The sequence below is a fragment of the Mytilus trossulus genome, chromosome 2, assembly GCF_036588685.1.
Source record: "Mytilus trossulus isolate FHL-02 chromosome 2, PNRI_Mtr1.1.1.hap1, whole genome shotgun sequence".
NCBI classification, from domain to species: Eukaryota; Metazoa; Mollusca; class Bivalvia; order Mytilida; family Mytilidae; genus Mytilus; species Mytilus trossulus.
In genome coordinates, this window is record NC_086374.1 from 50,398,399 (window position 1) to 50,413,540 (window position 15,142).

Below are 15,142 nucleotides of genomic sequence, written 5' to 3' on the forward strand. Positions count from 1 at the left end.
GTTCACATCTAAATAAGATGATAACCATAGATAACTAGGAACTATATGCATGATATGAATGGGCTATGAAATATATGTATGGGTAGGGATTTTTTCATTAATCTATTTATACTCCACCCAGATGTCTGTATCCAATTTTGATGATGAGACACCCATTCTCCAGTAAAAATGTACTGTTTTATGAAGAATTATATTGATAATGTATTTGCACTATACAACTTACTAGTATTGTGTTTTTTTGTTGCCATGTCATTGTCAGTTTTGTATTACTTAGGTATCTTTCACCTCTGTTATACAAATAACATTATATAAGTTGATACTGTTATGATAAGATATACAGCAATAGAACCCAAAACTTTCTTTTCTAATTATATATTGAATATTCCAATCATTTTGCCAGTTGGAGAATATACAGCATTATAGTCAAATATTGACTGGGATTTGATTACATGATGTGGTATAGAATTCCAGTAATATGGCTAATTTTCTCTATAGGGCTACGTTGTAACAGTTTAATTTGTAGTTGAAATTTCTATATTGACAAAGTCAATATTCTTTGAAGAGCAAGACAAAGTTATTTTTAAAAGAAAATGAACCCGCCTCCTACTTCTAATGACAAAGATACCTTGGAAAAAGTAAAGACATGAGATTACTCCTGAGAAAGTAACAATTATGAATGGTAAACATTGCCTTTTGAAACTTGTTATATCTAGATTTACTGATTTTCTAGTCCAATATTTACACACAAGATATAGTAAACAATCCGTGCTAATGACAGTAGTAGAAGTAGACCGCCAGTATAATGATGTAAATTAAACTAATTATCTGCCCTTTGATTGACCTTGTATGCAAATAATTCTGTCACCCAATGGACAAACACAGATGTGACCATGGAATACTTTTATTTATGATAGAAGCTGAGATAGAAGTTAAAAGAAATGAGCAATTATTAGCCAAGATTGTTGTAAAAATGTCAGAAATTGAATTGGTTTGTGCTGTACAGAGTCATTTATAGTCAATATTGAGCTTTGATTCTTATGGATTACTTTTTCTAAATGCCATTTTTTCTTGTTTCAATTTCTTACACTGTGTCTGTACCAAGTCAGGCTATCAAGTGTTTTACATTTGTCTTATCAGAGCCTTTTATGGCTGAAGATGTGGTATGGACTTTGCTCATTGTTGAAAGCCATAGTGAAACCTTTAGTTGTTAATTTCTGTGTCATTTGGTCTCTTGTCAAATTGGCAATCATTGATACCACATCCTCTTTTTTTATCTATCTATCATTTATTATAGGCTGTTGATTTCACTTGTATGTACAACTATTTTTACTGAAAGTCTTTTTTTAGGAGTTGGTGCAGTTGGTTTTATCCAAAATTTTGGTATTTTCGTCTTTCTTTTTTTATGGAGTATTAGATATGTCAATTTTGTTTTATTATAAGGTAAAAGATCTTGCCTACTGTTGATTCATTATTTTTTGTGGGGTACCATTTATTTTATTGCATGGGTAAAATCAACCTGGAATTCTAATTTCAATGAAGAATAATTGTTTATAAGTTTGAAGACAAAACTTTTGCAAAACCACAAAATCATATATCCACAAAATATATGTATCTTAATGTATGACTGTCAGTTGTTGGGTCCAAAGTATAAAGCAGAATACAAAATGTTTGAAAGCACATTTACCAAATGGGCCTTGACAGAATTTACCAAACTATAATACTATTCCATGTAACTAATTGTCAAAGAAATATGATTGTTAGCCTAGTTATTATATCATTTAATGAATAATTTATTTTTTGATAATCTCAAAAGACCTTGCTAGTACAAGCTGATATATACAAGCTGATGAAGTCTGTATAAAAAACAATACCATTATTCTTTAAATCTGCAGCATGTTTCTTTAGATATAGATTATAGAAATAACATGAAGCAGAAAACAAAGTTATTTTTCACACCAACAAGACGAAGACTTGTGATAGTTGTTCAGTTGTATGAATGACATTGCCGGCATTTCATTTACGCCAATTGTCATGTGTGATGTTGGTTCATTGTAATTGACGTCATTGTCTTGTATAGTCTTAGTATCACATCCTGTCTGTGTTCTTAAAAATCATTAGGCAGGAGGATCAAAAGGAAAATGTACAAATTACCAATAATAAGGTTAATGCTTAGGATTATTAGAATTAGCTATTCATTCAAACATTTTAACATTCAATGAACATATAAAATAGGTTTTAATTAATCCTTATTATGTGCACTTTTATAGACATCTTACTACAAGAGTTGAGGGAAGTCAACTTTTCCATTTATGGCAAAATTATTTGCTTATTTATGACTTTCCCCATGTTTGAAGGAAGTTAAATTAAGTCCATTTTATATTCTCAGCTTCCAGAAAAGGTTGGGTTTCTGGTTAAACCTTTGACACTGGAGAAAATGTAGGTCATATAAATTACTGATTTTAACAGATGAAGTGTGTAAAAAAACAATAAATTCTTTAGAATTTACATTACGACTCCATCTCTGAAATGGAGGTGCATATCAACCTATTAATTTACTGTATTATAATGGAATTTAATTGAATTTTAACATCCTTCACATCAGCTAAAGTGTGTTTATTTCAGAATGTGTTTATTTATGGGTGAATTTCATCACCTTTCTATTGTTTGTAAATATCTTTAGGGTAGAGAGACAGTTTGGGTTATATCATAAGAGGTATGTAACCCGGCCATATGACAATGTTAGGAAGAGTTCAATGTTTAGGTTTCATTTAAGACTCTTTTGTGTGAATCACGTAAATTTGATATACAATATGGGAATATAAATTCAATTTGTTTCTTAGTAAAATCATTTTATTGAATAAAGTTTCAAATAACATAAAATGAAATTATTACATTACCTTTAAGACACCCAGTTTAATGCAATTATATTTGTGTTTATATGAACAGATTTTGTAAAATAATCAGAACTATTACAGTGATCATTATATTATTAGTATATTGATGTCCATATTTTAAATATTGTTTAAATGCGACTATTCACAGGTTTGTATCACAATTTTCATCAAATGTTTATATAAAAATAAGAAGATGAGGTATGATTGCCAATGAAATAACTATCCACCAAAGTTCAATGAAGAGGATATAAGCAATTATAAGCAAAGGTACAGCCTTCAACACTGAGAAATACCCATACCTTGACTTGTGGTTGGCTATAAAAGGCCACTACATCGATAATGTAAAATAATTCAATTGAGAAAACTAATGGCCTTTTAATTCATAGCAAACCAGTGTACTAAAAACAAACATTACAGACATGAACTCAACAACAGGCTCCTGACTTTGAACAGGAGCATAACGAATGTGTTGGGTTTAAACATGTTCATATACTTATTTAAATATATATTTTTTTCATACATGAACATTTTATTCAAAATTGTTTTTTTTTTTTTTTATCTTTTATACTACTGATTTCAACATTCTTGTAAGTCATGCATATGTGTATAAACAAATAATGAGATGTGGTATGATTGCCAATGAGACAACTCTCCACCAGAGACCAAATGAGGTAGAAGTGGCAACCACAAGTCATTGCATTCAACACTGAGCAAAATGTTTGAGTAAGAATGTATGAATAGATGAATGTGAAGCTTATATCTTCATAAATAACCCAAAGGATGTCTTAGTAAAAGGATTTTAATATTTTGATAGGATTTACTGTAATCATTGTTTATGAAATGCTGTTAGAGAACATATTTTCAAAATGTGGATAAAAAGTAAAATTTTACAAGCAACCACCACTTTTAAAAGAACATGAACATGCATATATTGAAAATTTAGTTATATATATATAAACGAGTCTAAATTGAAAACTACGTTCAAACCTATTATTGCGTTGGATAAAAACCGCAATTTTTATACATGTGCATGTCAAACAAATTTCGTTGTAGAAGGGTCTAAAAACAGCACAAACAACATTTTCCAAAAGACCAAAAAAGATATATATAGTCTAGTTTTTCTATCATTCATCAAGACTAAAAAATTCATAATCCACATTTTATAATTCCCATTCTTAGCCTGCAGTCTGTAATTAATTTCAAAAATATTAATTCCCATAGTTTTGTTGCCGCTAGTAATTTTGGAGTCTAAACATTTGTTATCTATATTAAAAAAATTCATCTGGGTACTGAAAAACAGTAATGAGAGATTTTTTTTAATTATTTTATTTTAAAGATAAACCAACATTTAACTATATTGATGACATATTATACTTTCATTTGAAATTGACATGTTTCATTATTGTTAAGGGAAAAGACATCTGTATAAATCTGTAAAAGTACATTTGACCTAGCTAACAAAAGTACAAATGTTCTATAAATGGAACAAAGTTCCTGAAATCTTGCACACTGAAATGTACATTTTCTGATAAAAATAGAAACACTGGTGTCATAAGCATGTGAAAAGCATGTTAATATCACTATGTGAAAAGCATGTTATTGTCACTATCAGGGGCGTGTCCAGGATATTTGAAAGGGGGGGCGTAGAATAAAATATTTCGCCGAGCGAAGCGAGGCGAAATTTTTTTTGGACCTTTTTTTGGCTTAAAAACATAAAATAATAGAGAATTGCACTAATGTAACGGTTCCTGACTTGAAGCATGTATATTTTATAGTAAAAGTGTCAGGGTGTGACATTTTTTATGCCGAGTTCTCTCCATTAATTGTCTATGGTATATTAAAATGATTGGATGGATCTTAACAGCAGTAGACCAATAACGAGAAATTCCAATCTCAAGGTTATAAGGAGTTACTTAACATTTCAATTCCTAGGCCAGGATTTTATGAACGAGAGGCGTGATTACGGTTGAGGGTCCATGGGGAAGCTCAGAAGCTCCTGAATTTCAACAATTTAGCATCAAATTATGAAGTTATCCCTCTATGTTTGATTAAGTTCGGGTTTCGTTGAGCGACACACATGATACAAGACAAATAAACACTGAAGAATAAAGTTCTTTCGTTCTGAGTATTGCTTTAATGTGGAAATATACAAATTTCTAGTATACATGTACCTTGATGCAAAACCTAAAATGAACACAGAAAAATACTGACGGACTCTCATTTTCAATTACTAGAGTGGGTTCATTAGAACCATTTTACGTGGATTTATCATGGCGTAATCGTCAATAATTTTATCAAAATCAAGTTTAATGTCTCTGTGAACATATAAAAAAAGCAGAGCATTTAGGCGATCCTCCTTCAGAGAAATCAGAGTATGTGTTTTATTAATGAATATGATAAATTGCCATTATTCAATACAATACTAGCAGATTATAGGGTATTTTTTTTTTTTTTTTTTTAAGGGGGGGCGTACGCCCATTACGCCCTTACCTGGACCCGCCCCTGACTATGTGAAAAGCATGTCCAATGATGATGCTGATGTCACTGAAATGTCCATCCAATGAATGTTCTTCTTTTGTTTTGATTGACAGGTGCCATAGGATAACCAGACTGAAATAAAGCAGACTGAAGTTAACATTTCAGAACACCAGAATACAGCCAAGTAACCATCAACAAATAGAAGATTTGTAAGTAAAACTGTTTTGATATTGAAAGTTTTTTGTGCAGGAAATTCATGAGGTATAAAATGAAAGAAATATAAAATATTAGGTCAATGTCAGAAAAAATATAAACTTTTTTGAATGAGTCTGAGAAACTTGGAAAGGGCTAGGTTTTACCAATTAAGCCTTTCCTCAGTTATGTGTGCCGAATACAAAAAAGTTAATATTTTTATGACATTGGCCCAATACTGTTTTTATACTGCAACTGAAATTTAAAGACATTGATAGCTATTTTTAAAAATTATAATTCATTGTACAAATTTCAAACTTATTTTCATTTCTTCAAAACTGAACACCTAATTGTGGAAAAAGTGATCCATGGTGAAATTGACATTACACAAAATATAGCTGTGTTTCTATTTTTAGGAAATAAGAAGTTGCAGTATGAAAATATTTGATTAATTTTCTCTTGAATTGAAAACTTGGTAAACTGTGCAAACTTTAGTGTTATAGATACATGTTTGGCCACTCTTACTGCTGTGAAACCATCGTAGAATTGTCTTTTGGTTATTATAACATAATAGCTTTGGAATATGATACAGTAGCAACCGCATACAGCCTCTCTACAATAGGCAGTGGCTGTCATGTTTGTGCTCTAATCAGTGGCAGACCCGAAAATTTTGATAAGTGGGGACCATTGACTTCTGCTCACATCACGCTTCAGTGATTCCATAAATAACCAACCAAAATTTTACCACAAAAGGGGGGCCCCAAGCCTTAATCTGCCTCTGCTAAATTATCACTTCAAAAGTTTCAAATTTACATTACAGAGACCATAATGAAAGATTCGCTATAAACACCCTAGATCTCCAAATATAAAAAAAATAACATGTAAGATATGAACTGAGAAGTTGGGACAAGCCCATGCACATATGGCAGATCTAAATTTAATTTAAAAACTCCTCTAATGTCATGTATAGAATATGATATGATACTTTCTAAATACTTCTTGTGAGTATCATAGGCAGTCAAAAAGTGTAAAAGTTCTTGAACTTTATAAATTGAAGAGGAGATTAGTAATTAATTAGTCTGCCAAACAGACTCAATATAATTGAATGCTTGATTGTGTGTATGTTCCGGACCATATGAGTATAATACTCGTTTGGTTATTAACGGGCCGGACCATATGAGTATTTGGACCATATAGGTATTTTTTAAAATGACATTATAAAAGTTGCAATAATACAAAAACTTTATCTAAAAAACCAAAGATGGTTACATGACAATGTATTATTTTATAATTCAAATACTACCTAAAATTAAATATTCTAGTTTTCATCGCTAATTACATTCTTGCATGTAGGCTTGGGGTGACATTCCGATATGTCTATGGTGTTTTTAAGAAGCTCTAGATCTCAAATATCGTAACATGACTGCAATACAGATATTAGCAAGACAACTAGAATAAACTGTATTACTTTCCAGTGACTTCTTGTGTAACAGTTCAGTAAGAAATGTTTGGAATTTATTTTTTTAAGTCGACATATTGCCATTCACGCTTAATAACAAATCCGTAATAACCAACGGTATAAAATATGTTTTTTTATAGTTTTGACAAGATTAACTATATGAAACTACTAATTTTTATTTAGCTTATATTTTTATCATAATATAATAATAGAATTACCTATATGATGGCGTATTTTTTATGAACGGTCATACCATATGAAGAGTTTAGAAGTATTAAGAGTAAACTGTTACAGAGTGTTAATTACCCCAAACATACACGTATGGTCTGACCATATGAGTATATACCCATATGGTTATGACCATACGCGTATGGTCCAAATACTCATATGGTCCAAATACTCATATGGTCTGGAACATGTACAAAGACTTTGCACTACATAAACCAGGTTGTTAGTTTTCTGTTTTGAATTGTTTTTGCTTATTGTTGAAGGCAGTTCAATGACCTATAATTGCATCCTCTTCATCTTTTGGTCTCTGTTGTAAAGTTGTCTCATTTTCAGTCACTGTACATTTTATTGATTTTATATGGTTGTGATATTACCATAACTTATTTCTGGTAATATTGGTTATACCTTATTTGCATGTGAATTGTGATCATATCGTTGAAACATTGAGTTATATCACATACATGAAGACATAAGATGTAAAAAGAAAGCTGAGTTTTTCCAAATGACAATAATTTCATTAGATATTTGTTTCACTATAATGCACTGATTGGTTAACTGCACATCTTGTGTTATTCTTTAAGCAATTGCATTACTCAAAAATACTTTTCATTTATGATAACATGAGGTCCCACAATAAAGTGCACAGGTGAATTAAATAAAAAAATTGATAAAATTGGTATTTTCATGATCCTAGCTAAAAAATGTTATTATAATAGATATAGGAAGATGTGGTGAGTGCCAATGAGACAACTCTCCATCCAAATAACAATTTTAGTTTTGAATGCTTTTTGTAACTTCATAGGGTTGTAAAAGCGTTGACTGTGCCCACGTTTTTAGAATGAAGCACTTCTGCGCTTCATACAAAATGTACTTCCGTCAACACTTTTACACCCCAATGAAGTTACTAAAAAATTTGAAGCATTCAATTCTTAAATAACAATCTCACGACAAATGTAGACTATATCTTTTGATAATGTACTTTCACATATACCAAAGTATAACTGACAATATTATTAAAGGTGGTATCTAACACTAAAGGGAGATAACTCTGTAAAGTCAGCTAAACGTTTTAATTACGTTGTGATGTAAAAGGAATATTAAGCTTCTCACCCTTCCCTAGATCTTCCATCAATTTCTTCATTTTCCATCAACACTTGATGGAAATTTTATGGTTCTTGATGGAATTCCATCACAAACCAAAAAAAATCATGAAAGGATGATGGAAATTAGGAATATTTTTTCCATCAGCCTTCTTTTTGATGGAAAATTTGATGGCATCTTTAACCCCTGATGGAAAATTAGATGGCAATTTTACCATTCGATGGAAAATTTGATGGAATTTTTACCCCCTGATGTAAAATATGATGGCACTTATTCCATCTGATGGTAAAAAGGATGGAAATGAAAAAAGTTTGATGGAAATTGAACTTAAAACATTTTTTTTGATGGAAAGAGGGATGGAATTAAGACTGTCATTTTTCTTGATGGAATGATCAAAATTGGTCTTTGTCAAACTGCTATAACCAGTGTAATTTTTCTGACAAAACGATTGGTTCAAATTTTTGAATTTTTTATATTTTTGTTAAAGGGTCAAAGCAAATACTTTGACAAATTTTATGAAAATTAAACAAGCCAAATTAATTTTAGTGAAAGTGTTGGGTACCACCTTAATATAGAAATATTTTTTTCATTCCATTTATATATTCTGCAAAATATGTTACAAATGACCAAATTCCTGGTTTTAATGATGATTCAATGACATTTTATTACTTTGGTCACATTAGAATTCTAACATTAAAAAGCTATGTCAAAGCTTATGTCAAGAAATATGTTTTATAAAATAGATATTAAATATTTCTATAACTTACAAAGAGGAGTAGTGATGGGATTTAGATACAAGACTGATCCTCCTACATTGTATCTTTCTGTTTGAAGTATTGGTAGATTTACAGATGTTGTAATCCATCTTCTATTTACATAAACAATATACTTCTGATCTGTTTACCTGAGATTGAAATTTAATTGTAGAAATGTAAATGAATCCAGTAACATAAAAAAAAATGTAAAGAAACAGATATGTTGTATAGATAAATACAAAAAAGACTTCATTGTTGTTTAATTGGGCATATAGGGCTATTAAAGATTCAGTTTCATTTGAAATCACTAAACTGTTGATATCAGTAAAGGGAGAAATAAATAGTAATTGTTACCTACATAATTTTAGGTTCTTCTTTTTTACTTCAAGTTGTAAAGTGAAGGGGAATGAACAGATGACCATGTTATGCCGCTGTCCTATTTTGGTGTATCAATTCCAATTGTAAGCGGTTTTGTTGATTTCTTGTAAACATGCAGAGAATATTTTGAAAAAAAAAAAAGAAAAAAAAAAAAAAAAAAAAAAAAAAAGAGAATATTTTGTTCGTAATAGGATGGTGCACACTTATATTTCATTTATTATAAAAATTAAGAAAGGTTACTTGACATCCCATTTCACTGAACTAGTCCACATTTTTATTTAGGGACCAGCTGAGGCCCACCACTGCAGGAGTGATTTTGTTGCTTCATTAAAAACCCTTGGTGGTCTTTAGCTGTTATCTGCTCTTTGGTCGGGTTGTTGTCTATTTGATATATTTCCCATTTCCATTCTCAATTTTTTCCTATAGCATTTGTTAGTTCTACACAGGAGGACAAGACCTCTATATAAATGGAAGGAAACCTAGCAAAGAGCAAATTTTCAGAGAATTCAAATAATTGCAAAGTACCGGTAAACAGATGTAATTATATTTTAATGTGGTGTTTTTATTTGTAGTAGGAGATAGAAATTTATAGGCAGAATCATTATTCTGGTTACTTGAAAAAAAAAATGTTTTGAAAACAACATGCTATAAACCACTGTGCCCTTTTTGAACAGAATATACTTTTAAAAAAAGCAAATGTGTTTTAGTTTCATAAACCTAAGCTTCATATTCCTTTTTTATATTAAATTTTACAATGAAATTAAAGTCTCTTTCACTTAAATCATTAAAATATCTATTGGTGTAAACTATATGTCAGTACTTTCAATTATGAGATATTATTTTCATCACTTGCATGAAATAAACCCACTCAGAAGATATATGGGTCTATTATTATAGTCAGATTTCTATTAACCATATGTGAGAATTTATTAGTTTTTATTTGCTTTCTCTCAAACATAAAGTGATTTGGGATATTGTCAAATTATAATGGATTAAGAAATTTGAACTTAAAGGAATGCTTTGTTGAATAGGATTTAAATATATTTTATATTTATTTTGTAGATGTTTTTATAAGCCATGTTTTATAAGAATGTATGTTAATTGTTTTAAACATACAAGGTCTGAAAAATTGATATCATACAATGCTACATTTTTAGTGCAGTTTTACAAAACGTCATTGAATTAAAAACAAATTGGTTTCAAAATTGGACTTGGGCTCCATGATCAGCTCGTTCAATCTTTTTGGATAAATTTACATTTCTTTACCATACAAAAGATTCATACTGACCATCAAAAGAAAGCAACACCTGTTTTGTGAATGTTTTGTACAATGAATTGAAGAGTACAGCATTGGTTATATATGCAGTTGACAGGAGGTGCATTTCCCCATGCCATAGGTCATATCTGTGTGCATGCATTAAGAATGGACCATGGAATGGTTGCCTTACATGAAGTCCAACTTGTGACAATCTCTGGTGGTCATTTTCTCTAAATCATTCTTGGTGCATGCTGACCAGAGTTGTGTCACAGAAAAATAATGAAAACATATGGTGGTAATGGTTCCAACAGGTTAGGAATTAGGGGCCAAATAGGTATCAAAATAAGCATTTTTCTAGTTTCCAGACAATAACTTGTGGAACAGTGTATATAATGGATCTCTTGGAAAATTATTCCACAAGTTTCCATTTCACAAAGAGATGGTAATGATTAGCTTGGAGGGATTATGGCTCAAACTGTTTCAGAATAAGGGGAAAGAAAGGAGGGAAAAAAGGGTTCCTGGTTAATGGACAATTATTTAAGACAATTAAAAGCAGTGTAAGGGAGGTAATCTAAACACAACATTGTTCAGAAAGATGTTGAAGAATGGGAACATTTTTATTTAGTATGTCTCTTATGATTCATGGCATCATTTTTAATAATGCTGAGACTTAATTCAAAATGATTTTTTCTTATATCAGAATTCTTCTTTTAATGTTTGATGTAATGGAATTTTGTTATTTATAACAAAAAGAGTGAAAAAATGGGTCTAACTGAATTTACTTTCTTACTTTCATGTCAACTATAAGTTTATCATGTTACCAAGCAACCTGCTATTTACTTATCAGTCAGACAATTAAAAATCTGGTCTTTTTTTAAGAAAATTATATTATTACCACACGAAACAAACTCGTAAGTATGTACAAATATCACACACAAAGTCAAAGCAATGCTATACAAACATATAAAGTTAGTAAATGGATGGTATTCTATTTACTTTACATGTGTGCTTTTAAGAAAATGATTTTCTGTCAATAATTAGCATATATAACCCTTACAAAAGGAACCATTGTAGAGAACTTTAATTCCAATTAGAAAAACAAATACAGAAGGTTTATGTGGAAATTTAAATGGATTTTCATTGTGTTCGGACTTTTAATAATACTTTGAAAAAGATTGAGTATTTTTGAAATTATCAAGTATTGTAATTAATTATAGATGTCTGGATTAATCTTAAGTGTTTATTTTTTTTTTAAATTGGATTTATGTTATACATTTAACAGCTGTAAGTTAAAAAAATGAAATATTTAATTTTATTCTTCTTACAACAAATTGTCGTTGTAAAAAAATTAGTCTTCTTACAACAAATAAAACAAGATTTTTCAGACAAAATAATTAACTTATGATGACTAGGACAATTCTACCTACATATTTCATTTTTTTTGTGTGGGCAACAATAAGGTACTAGCTGGATTGATATTTTGGATTTTAATATTTATAAATGTCACATGTTAATTTTTGTATATTTTCAAAACTTGTTTTTTGAGATATTTTTTGATTGGTACAGTTGTACAAATGAAATGTATGTCACTTTGGTTTTAGATTATAATACAAAGCACCAAGTGATGAACCAATAACTAAGAAAAAAGCGTTTTGCTATTTCTATGATTTCACATACTTTTTCTTGACCTCTGGGAAACTATTAACCTGATAATAAAGAAATAAGGCGATGTGGTATGATTACCAATGAGACAACTATCCACCAGAGACAACATCAAACAGGCCTCAACAATAAGCAAAATCCTAACTGTATAGAAAACTATAACAGGCTCTTAGTAACCCAGCATGACAAGATGTAAAACTAAAGAGAAAAACAACTGTCTCATTTATTTTAAAATATTAAAGAAAAAACAGATAATGACACACAGCACAATGAGTATCAGGTTCCTGACTTGTGACCAGCACATAAAGAACCAGTAGTGTTAACAGACTACTGAGACTGTTAAGATAGATTGGGCTACACAATAAGCACAAGGGCTTAACTGTATGACATATGGGGTTAGAATTATTTGAATTTGTGTTGTCATCATATATATATTTATAATATAAAAAATGTGTTCTCTTTATTCCTTTTAAAACTCCTAACTGTGTGTTAACTTTACAACATAATTCTAGCCTCAGCTGAGATGATAAATAGTTAATGTCTCATTAAAGATATATGAGTGATTTTTCTAGCTGTGCTCAGAATTGGTCTATTAAAAAAAAAATTAAACTTAATAGGCCTTATATATTACAATATTCATATGATAAGGTAGTTATTTATAGACAGTATAATGAATTATTCATCTTTTTTCCCTGTAGAGTTGTTTTATACTGAAGCTTTTTTGTTGAAAAATGAATACATGATGTAGCAGAGTTGTCATACATAGGATTTATAATCTTTATTACTCTTACATAGTCATAAAAAACAAAGTGAGAATGGGAAGATCTAGTTACATTGCCTTAACTCTCTAAATCAGTAATTAAGTAGCCATGTTACTTTTAAAACAGCAGTTCCAGAGCCATTATGTAATCAAAAGCACATTAAACATTTATACTGTGGAAAGCTTGGTGTAAGTTGTTTATTGAAGGCAATTCAACTCACTAATTTGAAAAGTGATCCAAGTTATGACATTTACATTTGTGTGGTACGTTTATTTTTCAAAAATGACAAAAGCATTGTGGAAATTTGAGATTTTAAAACCCCTGTGTAGTCTCTTTAATATTCGTGTTGGTTTCAATTTAAGCTGTAAATCCTCTTAGATGTCTCATTAGAATTTTTTAACCAATTGCCACCCCAGATAGGATCAGATTGTTCATAATTATACAATAATTCCTAATTTTATATGGTGTAGGTCTAATTTCATATATTGATCAACTAGAACTTTGATGTAAAAAATTGTATTGAAGGAATAAAGAAAGGTTACTAATTGTTTTTTGATAATTGCTAAAAAAAATGAAATAAAAGATATTATAGCTATCTGATGTAATGGTTGCTTTTGTTACTCTGAAATTTTGTCATTCCTGAATTATAAAAGAATGGATTTGGATAAAGGTTAGCCATAATTAAATGAACATTTCACTTTCCATATTTTATTATTGGTTATTCAAGAAGTACCATTAGCATGCACTGTTTAAAGTGTCGTCATCTTGAATTTTATTTAAGGCAAACGAGAAATGTAAACGCATACAAAAGATACCATACATCATTGAAAGTACGATAAGGTTGAGTTTTAACTTCCGGATAATTGGACCTTAAACATGACTGCATTTTCCATTTGAGAGGAGTTTGAAATGTAAAATATTGTCAATTTAAATTCTCCTAATTTACATCTTTCTATCAAATGGAAATGTTTTCACAAACAGGAAGAAAAATCTTTGATCCCTTTGAACAATTTCATTAGACAAAAGAGAAAAATTTCTTGCATGGAAAAGCTCTTGAAATAAATTGCAGAATATCTAAAAAGCAAAAGTAACATCAAATGGTGGAGGGGTAATCCATTTGCCCAAACTCTTCATTAACATCATTATAGAAAATTAAAACACTTCACTATGCTGTTTGGACAAAGTAGGTTTGGTGAACAGGAAGATGTCTGTAAGTGGAGAACAAGGAATTCATCATTCATCTGAAAAGTTGACAAGATTTAACAAACAGGCAGCTTTGTGTGTTATAATCTGTGTCTTAGATGTTTACTGCTGCCATGAGGTGTAGTAATTATATTTTAGCTTTTTTATATGTTTTTTTGGAATTAGCAATCACGACAAGATGAAGTATGGACTCAGTTTTCCAAAAAAGATTTGAAAAAAATAGTTGAAATTGAACCCATCACACGTAAATATGCATGGCAGATTTTTGGTTGTCCATAGGTGGATCCAGGGGGAGGAATTGTTTGATTTTATAGGGAATCACTGAAGCGTGACTAGAGGGGGTACTCTTAAAGCAGTTAGTGCCCCTCCCTCACCCTTTATGAAAAAAATCAGGATCCGCCACTGTTGTCAGTCTTTAATGAGTCACAACTTGACTCAATTTAGAGATTAATAGCCATTTGCCTCAGATATTTATCTGTTTTTAAGATGTAGCTCACTCATTGACACCTACATCACCTTGTATTCATATTATTTGAAGGTTAATCTTTACCACAGAAAAAAATATGTGTTTATAAACAAAGATTGTCTGTTTAACATTAGAGTTTATGATATACACCAGATTGGTAGTTAACAGGTTGTATGTAAATTTTCTTTTATGAAAATAAGATTAAAATTTTCAGTGTGGCATCTGTAGCATCTTGCTGAGTATGAAAGTCACATTTAAAAGTTTTCTGTATTTGATTGAATCGGGATTCATACCTGTAACCAGAATC

The 15,142-nt window shown here is 30.2% G+C and overlaps 1 protein-coding gene across 22 annotated transcripts in view; it reads left to right on the forward strand.

The window, feature by feature from the left end:
- LOC134707504 (thrombospondin type-1 domain-containing protein 7B-like) overlaps window positions 1-15,142 on the forward strand; it is a 163,356-nt gene that overhangs the window by 13,502 nt on the left and 134,712 nt on the right. For all 22 annotated transcript variants that reach the window (XM_063567288.1, XM_063567300.1, XM_063567290.1 and 19 more), the window contains exon 2: window positions 5,486-5,581. The gene's annotated coding sequence lies outside the window, so the exon portion shown is untranslated. The remainder of the gene's footprint in view (window positions 1-5,485; window positions 5,582-15,142) is intronic.